Here is a 7,855-nt window from a genome sequence, read left to right on the forward strand (position 1 = left end):
TTCTAACGTCACTAGTGAACAACACCCCGAGATACTTGAACTCCTCCACTTGTGTAAGTACTCGAAAACTGTAAGTCATTCTCACAATTCAAATAGAAGTCTGAACATTTTTCATTTTCCACCAGTCTCAGAAATAACATCCACATGTGGAAATTAATACACAATAATATTTTTTTCTGTATATTGTATCTATTTATTAGATTAGATTGAAATGGATGAATGAAGAACTGTTCACTGTTCTTCATTTATGGTGATTACAGTATAAAATGTATCCATCTATTTTTCACTTTAAGGTTTTATATTTGAAGAGGTTTATGAGTGAAAGCTTTCAAAAGAATGGGATATTCAAGGCATTTCATTTTATCTATATTAATATTTATTAATCACAACAAAAGTGCCCTCAATGCACTTCATATTATAAGGTAAAGACCCTACAATAACACTGATAAAATCTTCTACAGCTAAGTATCCAAGCCAAAGTTTTTATGACACAGCACTAACTCTTGGTGCCAAGAGAGCGAATCCCCTTTACTTTCTCTTTCCATCTTTTCTCAGTGTAACTTGATTATGACAAACAAATTATGCACACTATGTACACTTATATACTTATTCTTTTTGTGTGACGTGTCAGACTGTATTATTGTAAGCTCTTTACCTCACAATGTAAAGTGTCTCAAGGTGACTATTTGGTAAAATATATAAATAAAAATTAATTGAACTGAACTGAATAGAGATCCTAATCTCTGCCTACCAAGTCACTAAATCAGTTTTTTCTTTTCTGTATGTTTACGTGTTTCTTTCTATATAGAAAGCACAGTACAAACTGCTTAAAAAAGCAAAAGTATCAAATACAGGAAATAAAAAGACAATTCAAAGCAAATCAAAATCTTTATTATCATAAAAGTGTGCTTTAAGATATGACTTGGAGAAAGTCACTGACTCCACCGACCTGATTTCCTTGTGCAGGTCGTTCCAGAGCCTCGGGGCTCTGTCCCTTTTAGTTTTCAGGTGGACCCCTGGAACAGACAAAAAACCTCTACCTGAGGATTTTACGGTATATACAGGTGCATATGAGAGCCTATAGGTGCTAGTTAATATCAGTAATACAAATTGTGTAATTTAGACATTACTCTAACACAATCCCATTAATAGTTGTGTGACACTGCAAACCCATCGTGCATTGTAAAAACTAATTTGGCTGCTTCTAAAGCAAGACACATACATGTGTCTGGATGCCTATGTCAGGATTTTCCTCCCTCACTCTGACACTCCAGGTTCAGTTCAGTTCAGTTCTGCAGATTGAAGACTCAGTGTAGTATTACAGGAGTGAGCCTAACACTGTGCTCACAACTTTGAGACATCTACCACTTATTGTGATAAACCTTCCCCCTTTCATTCCAAATATATTAAAAATCCTGACAAACTACAAGAAATAATGGCATGTCACAAACCATAGAAAATCTGCTCTCTGGGCCTATGTAAGATGGTGGTAGAGGTGGGAATGGTGGAATTTGGCATCACCATCTCTCCACGCTTTTTAGGAGGTTAAGCTGATACCCCCTTTGTGGCTCCTCCCCTGTCCGACTGCGCCACTTCATACTCAACATTACCCACTCGCCGTGTGACCACAAAGGGTCCTTGTTAGTTGGTGAGTAACTCTGCACTAGTATGGTGGACCAGGGTCTGCATACAGCCCAAGTCCACCATAGCCTGACGTGTACCCCCCCAGGCACCTGAACAGAACAAAGCCATCCCTTTTGGACTGAGGGAAGGTATTGGGGGCCCGGCGACGCAGAACACCTGACCCACCTCCAGTAACAGACACTCATGGAGGAGGTGTCCCGTACCATCAACACTCATGCCCTGACATCTGTACAACCATCAGTGAGTCAGGTGCAATGCCCGCAGCCGCCGGGACCTGGGGAGAGGCAGCAGAGAGGAATGGATTAGTATTACATCGCAGGCACTCCTCAGTGGCCGGAGGTGTTGGGAGACTGCTGGGAAGCCTTTTCCTCTGGGCCAGAATTTGGCGTTGCCTCCCACCCCACCCCCATCTATAAAGTGCTCCAGCATGATCAGGTCGAGCAGCTGTGCTTCTCCCGGTGAAAGGCCAGGTTGCAATCACTCCATCCCACAGCAATTGGGGATAAGGAAAGGGTCGGTTTTGCACCACCATATAACCCCCCCCGTCGCTGCTGGACCTCCAGGAACAGACCCGCCTGGTCTGGGATAGCCTTGCAAACACCATTTAAGTCACACCTCAACATCGACGACAGGGTAATTGCAGTTGTGACCTTGAGAACCTCCAGAAAGGATTGTGGATCACCCCCCTTTGGTCATCCTGTGCGAAAACAGCGGAGAAGAGGCACCAGAGCGACCAGGTTTTTGAACACTTGTGTCTGCCGCTCAGCCTAGTCATGCAGCACCTCTAGCTGCTTGCACTGGGCCGCTCCCTGCTCCCGGTGCATAGCCCCCAGCTCTGCCAACAACTGAGCCAGGGCATACACTGGCTGCACAGTCTGTGGATCAGACATCTTGCGGCCCTGGGTATCGGCACCACTGTGAACAGTTAGGACCCAGAACACACACAGCAGCTGTGAGAACTCTTTTATTGTGTGTTGTGCTTTGCCGCAGCTTTCGAGCTGTCACAACCTACACTTCCCTCTCCTCTTCAGCGTCACTGAAGTAGCATGACCGCAATTACTTAAGTGCTGTCAGCTGCCCTAACAGCCTCCCTGGCACTGTCCCTCAAGCCCGCTGCACCTCCCCTCAGAACACACCTCCACCGCAACTCCATTGTCCATTCATTTCAGACACTGTATACTGTGGGCAAAATTGGCCTTTTAAACACCAAAATAGGGTTTGATGTTGTTAGTAAATTTGGCCATATTGTTCTTCTATTGGTCTTTCTACTTCTGGTCTGTCTTCCTGTTTTGTTTTACTTAGGAGATTGTGTGTTTCTTCTACTCTTTTTTTATCTTTATTTTTTATCAGTGATTACAGGTTTGCCTTTATTCATTTAACCTGCCTCCATGACTACTCTCCAGTGGAAGTGGCAAGCTGTAACTAGATGTAGAGCAGTGAGTCCACTTCAGCTGATCTCAGATATTTATATTACTCCATCTCTCAGAAGGTCTGACCATGATCTGTGCATAACTTTATGACTGCATTACAAATGCTTCACATAAGGAATGCAGTCTAATATGAGGCATTTCCAGGGAGAACCCATGGTTGCTTGGTGCTTTCACTGTTAGATATAGCTTGGACTGTTCAGGTTTCAATTTCCTTTAATATAGATAAAGATAAAACCAGCTAACTATAATCAGGATTCTGTAGTTTTCCCTTTGACAATGGGCTGGTGTACAATCCTTATACAAGACGCAATATACAGGGACCACAATATGCATAAAGTATGAATCAATTACACTTAGTCATGCAATGCAAACTTTGCAATAATAATTCAAATGTATATAGGCGTTTAGCATTTTAGAATTCATTTCTATAATGCTAAATCATATAAAAACTTTGTCTGTCTTGTTGCTTTGGATGAAGCAGTGGAATAAATTTCAGAGCACAATAGCATGTTCTTTTATCCAAAAGACATGATGATGACTTTAACTTAGTAATTATGGAAGATAGCTGAATAATTGTAGGAAGTTCAAATTTGGATAGAGAAACAAGGACACCCAGGCCTCCCTCTCCCCAGCTACCTCCTCCGGCTTTTCCAGGGGAACACCAAGGTGTTCCCAGGCAAGTCAAAAGATATAACCTTTCAGTATGTCCTGAGTCTGCCCCAGGGGTCTCCTCCTTGTGGGACCTGCCAGGAACACCTCTCCCAGGAGCAAGCACTCCACCCTTTTCCAGCTGAGGACCATGGCCTTGAACTTGGAGGTGCTTTGAGTTGTGACAAGTTTCTGAGATCAAATAGACACTTTCTGCCACTTGGCTATGCCTAGAAATTCTGTCCATAAAAATCATGAACACAATCGGTGACAAAGTCCATCCCTGGTGGAGTCCAACTTATTGCCATGGACCAATCTCTTGCAATGGTTGTAAGGATCAAATGACCCTATACTCACCCTAAAATGAGATCCGATGGCTCTCTGACCTTAGTATTTGTCCATGAATACAGGTTCTCACGCAAAAAGCCCAGGGACTTCTAACTCTTCATGACCCACGTCAGGGCTGAGGTATGCAATATGTGACCAGCAGTGAAAATATCTGACAAAGTCTTAATATGTAGCTAATGTATTCCTCCATGGGGTGGAGGGATTTAGTTATGTACATTACCACAATGAATAAAAATGAAACTGAAGAGCTGTTTCATTGTAAGAATAAGTAAAAGATATGCTGTTGCTTCTGAAGTACTGAAGTGGACAAAAACTTCATGCCAATTCATCCAAAGTCTGAAACCCCTGGCTATATATGAAACCACCAAAGAAGTAACCGTACTGTCACAGTATAGCTTATGCATTAAAAAAATAAGTAAATTGGGTGGTTGTTACATTTACAAGAGTCTAACTTGTAATTGGAACAGAAAAATTTCTTGTTTCTAAGGTGAACGTAATTATATCATGTTAGAGCTGCATGAAATTCAGAAATGCAATTTAATCACGTGGAAATCCTTTCCATGATTTTTGTTTATGTTCATTCAAATTGTTATTTTTTTTGAGTGTGGGGATCTAAATAACCAGTTTTCTCTTGTTATTCTTGTGTATTTCTTCTGTTGTTGTATTCAGAAGAAATGTGAGGAGCTCACACACATGCTCACTCTATAGCCTTCCTCCTCCTCTAATAATGTACACAGAATCACAACAGTATGCCCGGTTGCCCCAAGTTGATGTTCTGAGGACCAAATCATTGTGCATTGTCAATGCAACACCATATATATTACACTGTTTAATCCATCTGTGCATCTTTGTTTGACATAATGTGCTGATTATTGTGTTATTAAAGTCCAAATGAAATACTTTACAATCTTTATTTAAAAAAAAAAATGGTCAAAATAGTTGACTAATTGTGGTAGCTAAGTGGTATAAAAGGCAAAAACACATAACACAAAGCCTTCACGTAGCAATAACAGCATTATTAATAAAAAAAAACATTCTGTTGGTTTACTATGAAAATGCAGTTGCTGCTTTGCACAGCTAAAATAAAATGTCAGCTAACACATCAGTGTTCATTTACTCTCTGTTTTTGTTTTGGGGGGTTTTTAATCTATAAGAACTACTGTTATTGCCCTGAATATGTTCCACAGTTCTTTACCAGAGTAGAGTCTTTATTGCCAACACTCAGTGTAGACATTTGCTTTAAACAGTTAATTCCTAAGTCATACGTATGTCTAATATGTATGACATATGATGTATGTTTAAGTCAGCTTCTGGAAGAAAGTCACGACAATTTCCCCCAGCTGGACAGATTTTACAAAGAGACAGCCATTAAAATCCAATAGAGAGAGAGAGAGGGAGACACCCAGAGCTGTTGGAAGCTATCAACAACTCCCTCTCCATCACTTTCTCTCTTTCCTATACTCCCATTATCCTACTTCATCACATCATCAGATGACCCCCAGTCAGCTAGAGATGTACGTCAGAATCTGCGTGGAAAGGATTTTTTTCTCTTTCTTTTCGCCCACTTACTGTTATGATTCAATTCACCCTTTAGAGCAAGGTTGAGAAGAGAAGAGCGTGGGCCTACCCTGTTTCTCCCTGAATTTCTCTCTTTATCTCACTACCTGCTTTCCTTCTGCACAGAGCTGTAAAGCTACCCTTTTTTCTTCTGAAATTAAATCCTGGGTTAGTGCCTGCCTATGAAACCTACAATAGACAGACAGAAAGGAACAGCTCAGCAGTGGGATGTGTGAAAGAGGTGGGGACGGAAACAACCAGCTGACTGTAAAAGAAGCATGAATCATATCTTCAACACCTATCTTCTGTCATTTTCCTCATAAACTTTCAATTTTGATGTAGCTTTGAACTTCTGCAGGTTTTCCTGAACACGTCTACATGCCTACATACATTGAGTTGTTACCGTGTGATTGGGTGATTAGATAGAGAAGGTTAAATAGATGCACTTAACAAGGTCACTTCACACTAGAGCAAGTATTAATTGTGCAAAGGGTTTATCAAGGATTACATTTTATTCACACCCTAAAGGAGTGTACATACATTCAATTTCACACTTAGTAATTTCACTCACATCACTAAGTAATGACAACTACAATATCATCCTTCCGGCACACAAGGGTAGGTGCACGGTTTGTTCTTCACTTGTATTCCAGTCACTGAAGTGACAGGACCACTCTCAGCATCGACCAAGTGTTTGCTTTTGGAACTGTGTCTTATTTCCACCTATTTCACATACAAGGGTCAGTACTACAGGCAGAAACATGGGTGTGCCATGGGCTCCCCAGTTTCACCCATCGTGGCCAACTTGTACATGGAAGAAGTGGAAAAGAGAGCTTTGCTATCCTACCCTGGAACACCACCAAGTCATTGACTCAGGTATGTGGATGACACCTGGTTGAAAATCACATCTCAGGACGTACCACAATTCATGGATCCCATTAACTCGGTGGACCAACACATCAAATTCACCAGGAAGGATATGAAAAGTGGCAGGTTAGCCTTCTTAGACTGTGAGATTTCCATCAGTAATGGGGGACATCTAAAAGCTGATGTGTACCATAAACTTACCTACGCATATGGATCCATATAAACTGGGTGTCATCAGGACATTACAACATAGAGTGAACACCATCCCCACAGACACAGCGGCCAGAGAAGCAGAAGAACATCACACCAAGAAGGCCCGGAGTAAATGTGTTTATCCCAGCTGGACATTTGTCAAAGCTGCGAAGGCGCCTGAAGAAAGCTCCAGCTGATCCAGAAGAGAAGAACAACCGCTGCCTAAGTGAAAACCCGTAGTGATTCCGTATGCGTCAGGAGTATCGGAACAGTTGAGACACATTTTTTTCTAAACACCGTGTATCTGTGGCTTTTAAAACCCAAAACACTCTGTGCCAAAAATTGGTCCACCCCAAGGATCGGGTCCCCCGACACAAACAGAGTAACATAGTGTACGCTGTTAAGTGCCAGGAGGACTGCCAGGATTTATACATCGGGGAAACCAAACAACCTCTGGCGAAGCGGATGGCACAACACAGAAGAGCTAACTCATTAGGCCAGGACTCTTCACATTGGACACTCTTTCAATGATCAGGATGTGCACATCCTGGACAGGGAGGAACACTGGTTTGAGCGGGGAGGCAAGGAGGCCATTTACATGAAAAAGGAAAGACCATCTCTGAATCAAGGAGGGGGCCTAAGGCTACATCTGTCACCACCTTACTGTGATTGCAGCCATTTTCTCTCTCGCTGTGAATGGTACTCATGGCCAATGATCTGTGATCAGTGGTTGTTGATCAATGGTCATTACAATTGGCATATTCACTAGCTGGGCCCACATCCTCATTTTAGGTTTGACAGCGTTTGCAACAAAACATCTAACACAGGACAGCTTTGATGTAAGAAAGGGAGAAGTTTCTAAAAATCACTGGACCGAAGAATCCAGACCCAGCTTTATCCTGATGGTCTCCCTCACTCACTTTCCCCCAGGGTGGATGTAGCTGTCAATAATAATATGGAATCTGGGTCCTGTTGTTAAAAGAAAAAAGCAAATTATATTTCTATACAATATTTTGTTTGCTTGTTTTTAAATCTAACATTTCATATAAAATGTTCTTTTTATATATTATAAAGTGCTCAGTGAATACCTCAGGCAGCAGAAACCCAAGAATGAGGAGGAAGAGGAGGCACTATCATGGAAGGACAGGCCCCTGCACGGTATGTACCAC

General features: G+C 41.9%; 1 protein-coding gene across 6 annotated transcripts in view; it reads right to left on the reverse strand.

Annotated features, from left to right (window-relative positions):
- The window catches only part of LOC102289180 (disks large-associated protein 1), a 168,299-nt gene that overhangs the window by 98,487 nt on the left and 61,957 nt on the right, over window positions 1-7,855 (reverse strand). Inside the window, exon 3 of one of the 6 annotated variants that reach the window (XM_042214561.1) lies at window positions 950-1,016. The exons of the other annotated variants lie outside the window; for them this stretch is intronic. The gene's annotated coding sequence lies outside the window, so the exon portion shown is untranslated. The remainder of the gene's footprint in view (window positions 1-949; window positions 1,017-7,855) is intronic. 6 annotated transcript variants of the gene reach the window in all.

Source organism: Haplochromis burtoni, unplaced genomic scaffold (assembly GCF_018398535.1).
Source record: "Haplochromis burtoni strain Fernald_Lab_line unplaced genomic scaffold, NCSU_Asbu1 Contig_587, whole genome shotgun sequence".
Lineage (NCBI taxonomy): Eukaryota > Metazoa > Chordata > Actinopteri > Cichliformes > Cichlidae > Haplochromis > Haplochromis burtoni.